At 43.5% G+C, this 7,846-nt stretch overlaps 1 pseudogene; it reads right to left on the bottom strand.

Moving 5' to 3' along the window:
- Nucleotides 1-640: 640 nt before the first annotated feature.
- LOC101711231 (hsc70-interacting protein pseudogene) lies at nucleotides 641-1,902 on the bottom strand (annotated as a pseudogene).
- Nucleotides 1,903-7,846: the final 5,944 nt, after the last annotated feature.

Raw genomic sequence — 7,846 nt, 5'->3', positions numbered from 1 at the left:
ACATACTCCCATATGTCCCCAAGAGGAAATAATATGAAATATTTATTTGATATTTTGGATAAGAATAGAGCTAAATAACCCAACTTCCTCTGTGACTGAAAAAAAAAATCACCCCATTAGTACAGTGTAAGATTTAAATGCAAACTGTACAAGGGTACATATTATATAAAATATTGTGTAAGACTGCTGCTGCCCTAGCAGTACTTCCAGTCCCTATCCAGATCATATTCAAATACTGGTGGTCCCAATAGTTATACTGAAATAAATCATCTTCCAAACAAAAAAAAAGAAAATCCTTTAAAAAGACAAATCAAAATGCCTTAGTAACCATACATCCAACTCAAACTTTATCTACTTAAATGAGATTTGCTTCCCACCAAAAACTTTGTTTCACTCACACGAGATCCATAGATCTCCCATACTTAAGTATCTTCCTTGCCCAATAATTTCAAGGAAAAATCTAAAATGATTAATAAAGAAAAATGTAAGGATTAATAAACCCTTTGAATTTGCTTTAAATTATTTTTAAGATGTAAAAAGTGTTTAAGCTTTGTAATTCCTAGTAGGAAAACATTATCTGAATGAATACCTTAATGGCAAACCATTGTAAAATGCTTCAGCTGCATTTCGTGCAGATTATCTTCAAAGCATCCCAGCTCTCCTGATGAGAAGGTCAGAGGTACACTGGTTTGTATTATTGCGACATCCATTAAGTGATCTAGGTTGTTTTTCTTTCAGAAAAGACTTTGTCAGATGAGCATTACGTTTGACCTCCGAATTTCGCTGACAATTTACTGATGAGATTCATAACCTTTGGATTACTCTGATATTTTGACATATTTGCAGGATTCTGAGCCACATCCTGGAAGGTCACCATAACTTCTGGATCCTGCATGGCTGCAAGAACCTCTGGATCACTAAGAATCTCATTGAGCCCTGGCGTTCCTGCCACGCCAGCTTCCATTCCAGGCATCCCTCCTGGAAAATTACCAGGCATCCCCCCAGGAAAGCCGCCTGGAAAAGAGCCATACTGAGCCCTTGCTTGTCATCTGGTCTGGCTTCTTTCTCCCTCTCAGCTCTTTCGTGCTCTTCTCGAGCCTTCTTAACCCTTTCTATTCTTTCTTTGATCTCTCGTTCTTCACGTTTTCCTTTGTACTTTCTCCGATGTTCAGCAATTTTCTGGGCCCTTGGCTGAACTTCTTTCAGCATTGCACTCGCATCTTCATCGTAATCCAGTTTACAGGCAAGGGCAAGATCATGGGCTGCCTCTTCCCAATGCCCCAGAAGTCTGTGTGGTTTCCCTCACCATTTGTACGGCTGGGCTGAATCAGGATTTATTTCAATGGCTCTGTCACCATCTTGAATGGCAGCATTTGGCTTCTGCAGTTTGATGAAGACACTGGCTCTCTTGGCGTACAGAATGGCCGGGCGAGGATTCAGCTTAATGGCATCTGTGAACAAGTCAATGGCTTTCTGTAGTTCGCCATCATTTACAGCGTCAGTGGCAGCCCCTTTCTTTTCCTTTGCTTGATCCATCATCTCCTCAGTTATCTCGACATTTGCATCTCCCGTTTCTTGAGGGCTATCAGTGTCTGGTTCAATTACACCTTCATTGTCGATTTCTAGATCACGTTCCTCACTTGATGGCTCATCTGTCTTTATGTTTTCCTCCGTCTTCTTACTATCTCTATCTGTTTTTTCTTCCTTGATATTTTCTTCTGATTTAGCTTTATGAGTAGCAGGTGGTACTCTACCCCCCATGCTCTCCACCCACTCCCTCAGGAACCGCATCTCCTCTGTGTGCAGGATGCTCGGATCTTGCTTACACATTTTCATGAAAGCCCGAAGCTCATTTACTTTGCGGGGATCCATGGTCGGCAGACTATGGTCGGTGGCTGCTCAAGAGGCTGCTACCGGATCCCAAGCCAAGGCGCTGGCTTGGTGAGACCGCGTAGCGAGCAATCGATTCTTACACAGGTTCTGTAAAATGCTTATCACTCCCACAGTGCAGATGAAAAGACTTACATAGGGCACTGATGAGAAGGACTATATTATTATTCTCAGGATCCTAAAAGTTATCTGAGGCTGGATCAAAGGAGCAAAGGGGGATTGGTACCAATGTGGGGGTCCTGAGCCATTTGAAGGACCAGGAAGATGGGGTGGGGGAGGCATTATTCATTTTCATGAGTGAAGAGATTTTATGTTGTACTTAACTTTACATTAATAAGAACTGTTTCTGGGCTCACATGAAGACCAGAGTATTGTTTGAGCACAGTGAGCATAGCATGGGGCCAGCTCAGATGGGCAGCTGAGGCTGGAGTCCTCCTCTCACATGCTGACCACCGCAGTGCCCTTTACCATCTGCAAGTGCTTTCCCCAGATTTCCTCTAGTCCAGATGGGCAGATGAGTTTAGACAAAATAAACCTGGAAACTGCTCGTTATAGCTCTCCTGGTAAGATTTATGAATTTGGCAAGGAGCACGTCTGGGATGCAGCCCCCAATATCCCCTATCAGGGTGATGGGCAAGCATCATACAGCAGTTTACCGGAGCCCCTGATGCCTCCTCCTCCCAGTGTTCCACCAGGCCCAACATAGTGTGGGCTCCTGGGAGGCTCCTGCTGACTGGAAGAATATAGAATGGTCTTTGCAGCTCCTCACTTGTGCACTGGGTCGATGCAGAAGAGGTGAGTGGCTTCCTGGGAGTTCTTGGGCTGTTAGAGCTGCCCTGCCTTCAGGTGGAAATGCACACCCATTGCTCTCAGCTGCATAGGCCTATCATATGGACTGCAGGGCAGGGGTCCTCTTAGCTTCCTGTCAATGCTGCCCCATCATGAGCTCCTCCCAGCCCAGGTCATCCTTGTCTGTCCACCTGCAAGAGGCTTAGCAGGAAGCTTGTGCTCCTCCCACTCTGGAGATTGTCCTGGATTTCCAGCTTCAAACTTCTGCCTCCTGGTGTCCTCCCATGGGCCATGCTATGTGTGAACAGTGCCTTCCTGGGTCAACACTGAGAATGCAGGTCACCTGCCAAGTCTCAGAAGTTTTCATTCAGGGCCTTTACCACCTACCTTCCTGTGTCCCCAAGTGTGTCTCTGGAGGATAGTACTGGATGCAGTGTCCTACCTCACAAACTGGAAATACTGCTGCAAAGCCTGTATGCTGCTACCTGCCTCTAGGCATCCTGGAGCTGCAGACACTCACTCACCCTGCAGGCAGCTATGACATCCCACATGGGTTCCAGGAGAAGCAGCTCACCCAAGATCCAGGTCCAAATGCACCCTGGGACCTGTGATTAGCCCATCCATTGGCACAGATTCTGAAGGGCTGTGCTCAAGATCTGAGTAGGAAGCTGATTACTAGTGCAGTGTGGATTGGAATAAGCCATAGTTGAAAGAATCAGTAGTGGTAGCTATTATACAGCATTGGACTGTGGAGCTGAGAAAAATGGGCTATAAATTCCTGAACTCTTTAATCGAGGACAATCACTTCATGTTAGAAAACAGAATAAAAAAAGAATATCAAATTGGTAGTACACAAAAGGGAAAACAAACACTGTTGAGTCAAGGAAATAAAGTTATGCTTTTAATAAATAATATGCCCTATTCAAGACCTGGTGAGTTTTAAAAGAGTGAAGGAAAGGAAGACATTGCATGTGCTGCAATGTGTTCAAGCTATTACCTTATTTAAAACAACAGTGTTTATCTGTGTAGGAAACAAGCCACTATATTGAGAGCTAATTAATTTAGTAATTAGGAACAGAAACTACAAGCTCCTAGCAATCAAAGCTGTGTGTGCCTTAAGAAAAAATACTGCCTTCTTAGAGAAACGTGTCCAGGAAAAGTGATAAGCTACAAGGGCAATTTTCTTCATAGTTATAACTAGAAAATATCCTTAAACTCTAGCAATTACATGTGCGCCCAGAGTTCAGTGCTCTTTCTGCATGACTGGCTTAACTTGACTTTCTCTGATAGGAAAAAGAAAAATTGGTTACATGGAAATTTGTGTTGATTTGTCTTTTTGAAGCCACTGACTGTCATCTTACTGCACTTAACCTAGTGTATTCCTGCGGAGAAGAAAGGAAACACATAAAGGGAAGGAGGGGTGAGGGTGATGACTGGGAAGAGTGGGCCTATCCATTTAGGACGGAAAAGCCTATCACTGAGTTGCTTCCCCCTCAATGGCCTTTTCATCATGCTTCATACCTGGAATAACACATCTGTCTTGGCAAACCTTGCAGATCCACCCCCAGAGCATGGGAGCAGACTAATGTGTCTGATGGCTCCTGGGAGAAATCAGGTGAATGAGCTCCATTCATGCCATCTTGGAGTGGTTATATCAGACCTAGGGAGGTGATGAGGTGGGCACTTGCGCTAGATCATGGTGAGCCACACACTGCCAGCATTCTCAAGTCAATGCTGAAAACACAGTCAGAAGACTCAGGAAAATAATTTGTCTAGGGACCTTTACCTTTCAGATCATCAAGAGGGTGAGAGACACATTTGCTTGTATGTCAGAGACATTGTGACATAAGCCAACTACTGAGGGGAAAGAGAGGGATGCATTCATCTTGTGCATGATTGTTGAGATCCTGAGATATTATTGTGTTATTTGACAGTGAGTTTTCAATGAGATAAGTATACAATGCTTTGCAAGTTGGATTAAAATACCGAGCCACCATTTCTATCTACAGAGCATTATTTGATTAACATGATAAAATTCAGTACAACTTTTACAGTTGTCAACACACATATTCCTGGGGGAAATAATTACATGGCACTCAAGGATGTAGCTTAGTGTTTAATGCACCTACTTTTCTAGGTCATGTTGGAGAGGGTGATATGGATGCACCATAACCCCTTTCACAGTGCCACACATTAAAAGGGAAGTTTAAAGAGCACTTGTAAGCATAAAATTTTTTTTAAAAGGATATTATTTTTAGAATAAAATAGACTTGCTTCATTTTGATCAGTATTGTATATGAGTGGATGACCCAGTGACTTTGCTTGAAATCACTTGGAAAACAATTGAAATTATGGTACATTTTGTCTCATTCCACTTTAGGACTGGATCATTTAACTGTCCTTTATTTTCCATGCTTCAGGAAGAACAAGGAAGTCAAAGTTATGCCCAACTACTTGTTGCCACATTTTTTATTCTCAAATGAAATCTATTAGAACAACTGAGGTCCTGGTGTCAGCACAACCTGGAATCCCACTCTGCTTTTGTCACTGCTTAGTTCTGTGACTGCAAACAAATCATACATCTTTCCAAGGTTCCTTTTTCTCACTTATAAAGTTGGAATAGTAAGACATTACATTGTAGGAATTGGTTTGTTAGAACTAAGAGAAGGTGCAAATGAGACACATAACCAGAAAATGACACTTCAAAGAAGTGCAAGAAATTGTTACCATCATTTTCCGTTATTATCTATTGATCCACATGTACTTATTGAGTACCTGCTATTTAGGACACTGGCATTGGTGGTGGTGATGTCCTATCCAACAGCACAGCATAATACCCACCCTGAAGGATGTTGCATTCTCATAAGGATCGGAAGAATAAGCAAAACATCCCTATTGACAACACCAACTCTGATGGGCAGTGTTGGCAATGGGCACACACAGTGTATGTCTAAGGAGGCTTCCTGAATGGGGACATTGAGCTGAAATGGAATGACAAGGAGGGATGATGCTGGGGCAGATGGGTGAACGGTATTCTTGATAGGCACCTGCAGACCAGAAGGAGCTGTGGTAGAAGCGGGTTTGGTTTGTTTTAGACGAGAGGAGGCTGATGGTATCTGGAGCACTGCATGTTGTGGTGTGAAGTTTAGCATGAAATCACAGAAGCAGGTGGAAGCCATGTTATCAGACACCATAGGCATGGGGAGTATATGGCATTCATCCCACATATGATGAGAAGTTAGTGGATATTTAAACCAGAGATTCATACTCAGATGTTTAAATACAATGAACCAATCTGGTTCCTCTGTGGAAAGAAGGGACATGAAAGCATGAATTGAGAGACTAGTAAAGATGATCTAGGATGGTGGGTCTGGTGATGACAGATAGGAGTTCAAGATTAATGGTAAGAAGGAACCCAGTTTCTGATGGCTTTGGTGTGGAGCAGATGATAGGATACAAAGCAAGAGTGGCTCCTTGGTTTGGGATATAGGTATCTGGATGACAGGGACCATTCACTGTGATGGTAGACACCTGTAACTAACATTCCACATTTTAAGACAACACCAGCTTTTATGGAGTTGTACTATAAGAGTAAGGAGGTAGAGCAGCATGTGCAGGGGAAGGATGGTTGGGGAATGCTTTCCTTCATTTACATGGAAAAAAAGCTACTGCATGCATGTTCTGTGCTGTTGGGAAATCCAGTGAGGGAAAATCAGGCTGTGCTGAAGGGAGAGGGAAAATTGCTGTAGTGAGGTCCATGACTAGGAAAAAGGGTGTGGGGTTTGGAAACAGAGGGAAGAGAAAGTACATGGAGTCAAACTGGAAAGATGTGTGGAGTGGAAATTCTATTCTTATTGTTTCCACTTTCCTGGTGAAACAGGGGGCAAGGGCAGCTGGGTGTTACATAGTGAAGGCATTGTTGGAGGCTTCAGTAGGCAGAAGGAGTTGCAGAGGAAATATAGGAAGGGGGCAGAATAATATGCAAGAAAAATATTTCGAAGATTTCTGTAGCATTGGGATGCCCATGATGGTTGTGAACTTGGAGTAATAACACTTGTTAATATATGTGTGTGTTTCATCCACCACAGATAGTCAGCACAAAGAAGACAGAGAAGTAGATTTACCCTCGATTTAAATTTAGCTGAATAGTGAAACAAAGACAGGGGGCCCAGGAGATGTATGGAGGCATTGTAAAAATTAACCAAGAAATGTAGCCCAAGTAAGAGTGCAGATGTGATAGGTGAGAGCTAGTGAGGCTGAAGTAAAGTCTCAGGGCTAAATATGCTTATGTAGGGAGAATGGTCTGAATAGGAGTGGTGGAGGGAGGGAGCCAAAGGCACTGGCCAGAGAAAAGATTCTTGAATCTGAATTAAGAGAGGGGTTGCAATGACTGGTAATGACAGGTTCTGGGAGAGGCCAGAAAAAGTGGCAGAAGCAGTCAGAATGGAAGACAAGATTATAGGAGGAGAGGACACTATGCAGGGAAAATACAGGGAATTCAATATCCAGGTGGGGCCTGGGGAGGAGGATGTAACCCTGGTGCATGCTGGCAAGATTAACACAGACCCCATGGTTCCCTTGCAGTGTGAACATGACCTATAAACTGAAATAGAAGCCTAGTATGGCCCTGGTGTTTATTTAAATAGTGCATCCTCCCCCACATCCAGCTCTATTCACCTAGAGTGAATAGCAATTCTGCAGGGTTTTTGGCAACCCTGCCACATGCTTCCAAACCTTCTGGGATTTTCCTCTTTGCTTGTATCTGCAGGCAGCTAGCTCAGTCCAGTTCTCCTGTGAGTGTAGTCGATGCCATACTGAATGCTCCTGAAAAGTGTGGGGCATTCGGACCTTGTAGGGTATCTGGCCCTGGCTCTATTTCTAGCTTCTGCCCATAATTAACTTGTGCTCCCAGCACCTTGCTTCTTCTTGGCTAAACATCCCTCCTATGGCTTTCTGTCTACCGTAAGGCAGCCAAGTATATCAGAACTTGGCGTATCTCTTAACTGTAGCACATCCCAGTGTATTTTCAAAGAATACCACGTATAAAATGTCTATTATCCCTGGAACACATCCTGCTTTTCAACATTCTGTAGGCCTTTTCGGTCCCTAAGACCCCATTTCAGAGAGGAGGAGACTGATCTTCAGAGAGCTCTGTGGGGCTTAACTG

This window comes from Heterocephalus glaber, unplaced genomic scaffold (genome assembly GCF_053883595.1).
Source record: "Heterocephalus glaber isolate CG9 unplaced genomic scaffold, H.glaber_assembly_v1.0 deba00001497, whole genome shotgun sequence".
Classification (NCBI taxonomy): Eukaryota; Metazoa; Chordata; class Mammalia; order Rodentia; family Bathyergidae; genus Heterocephalus; species Heterocephalus glaber.
This window is presented reverse-complemented; position numbering and strand designations above follow the sequence as displayed.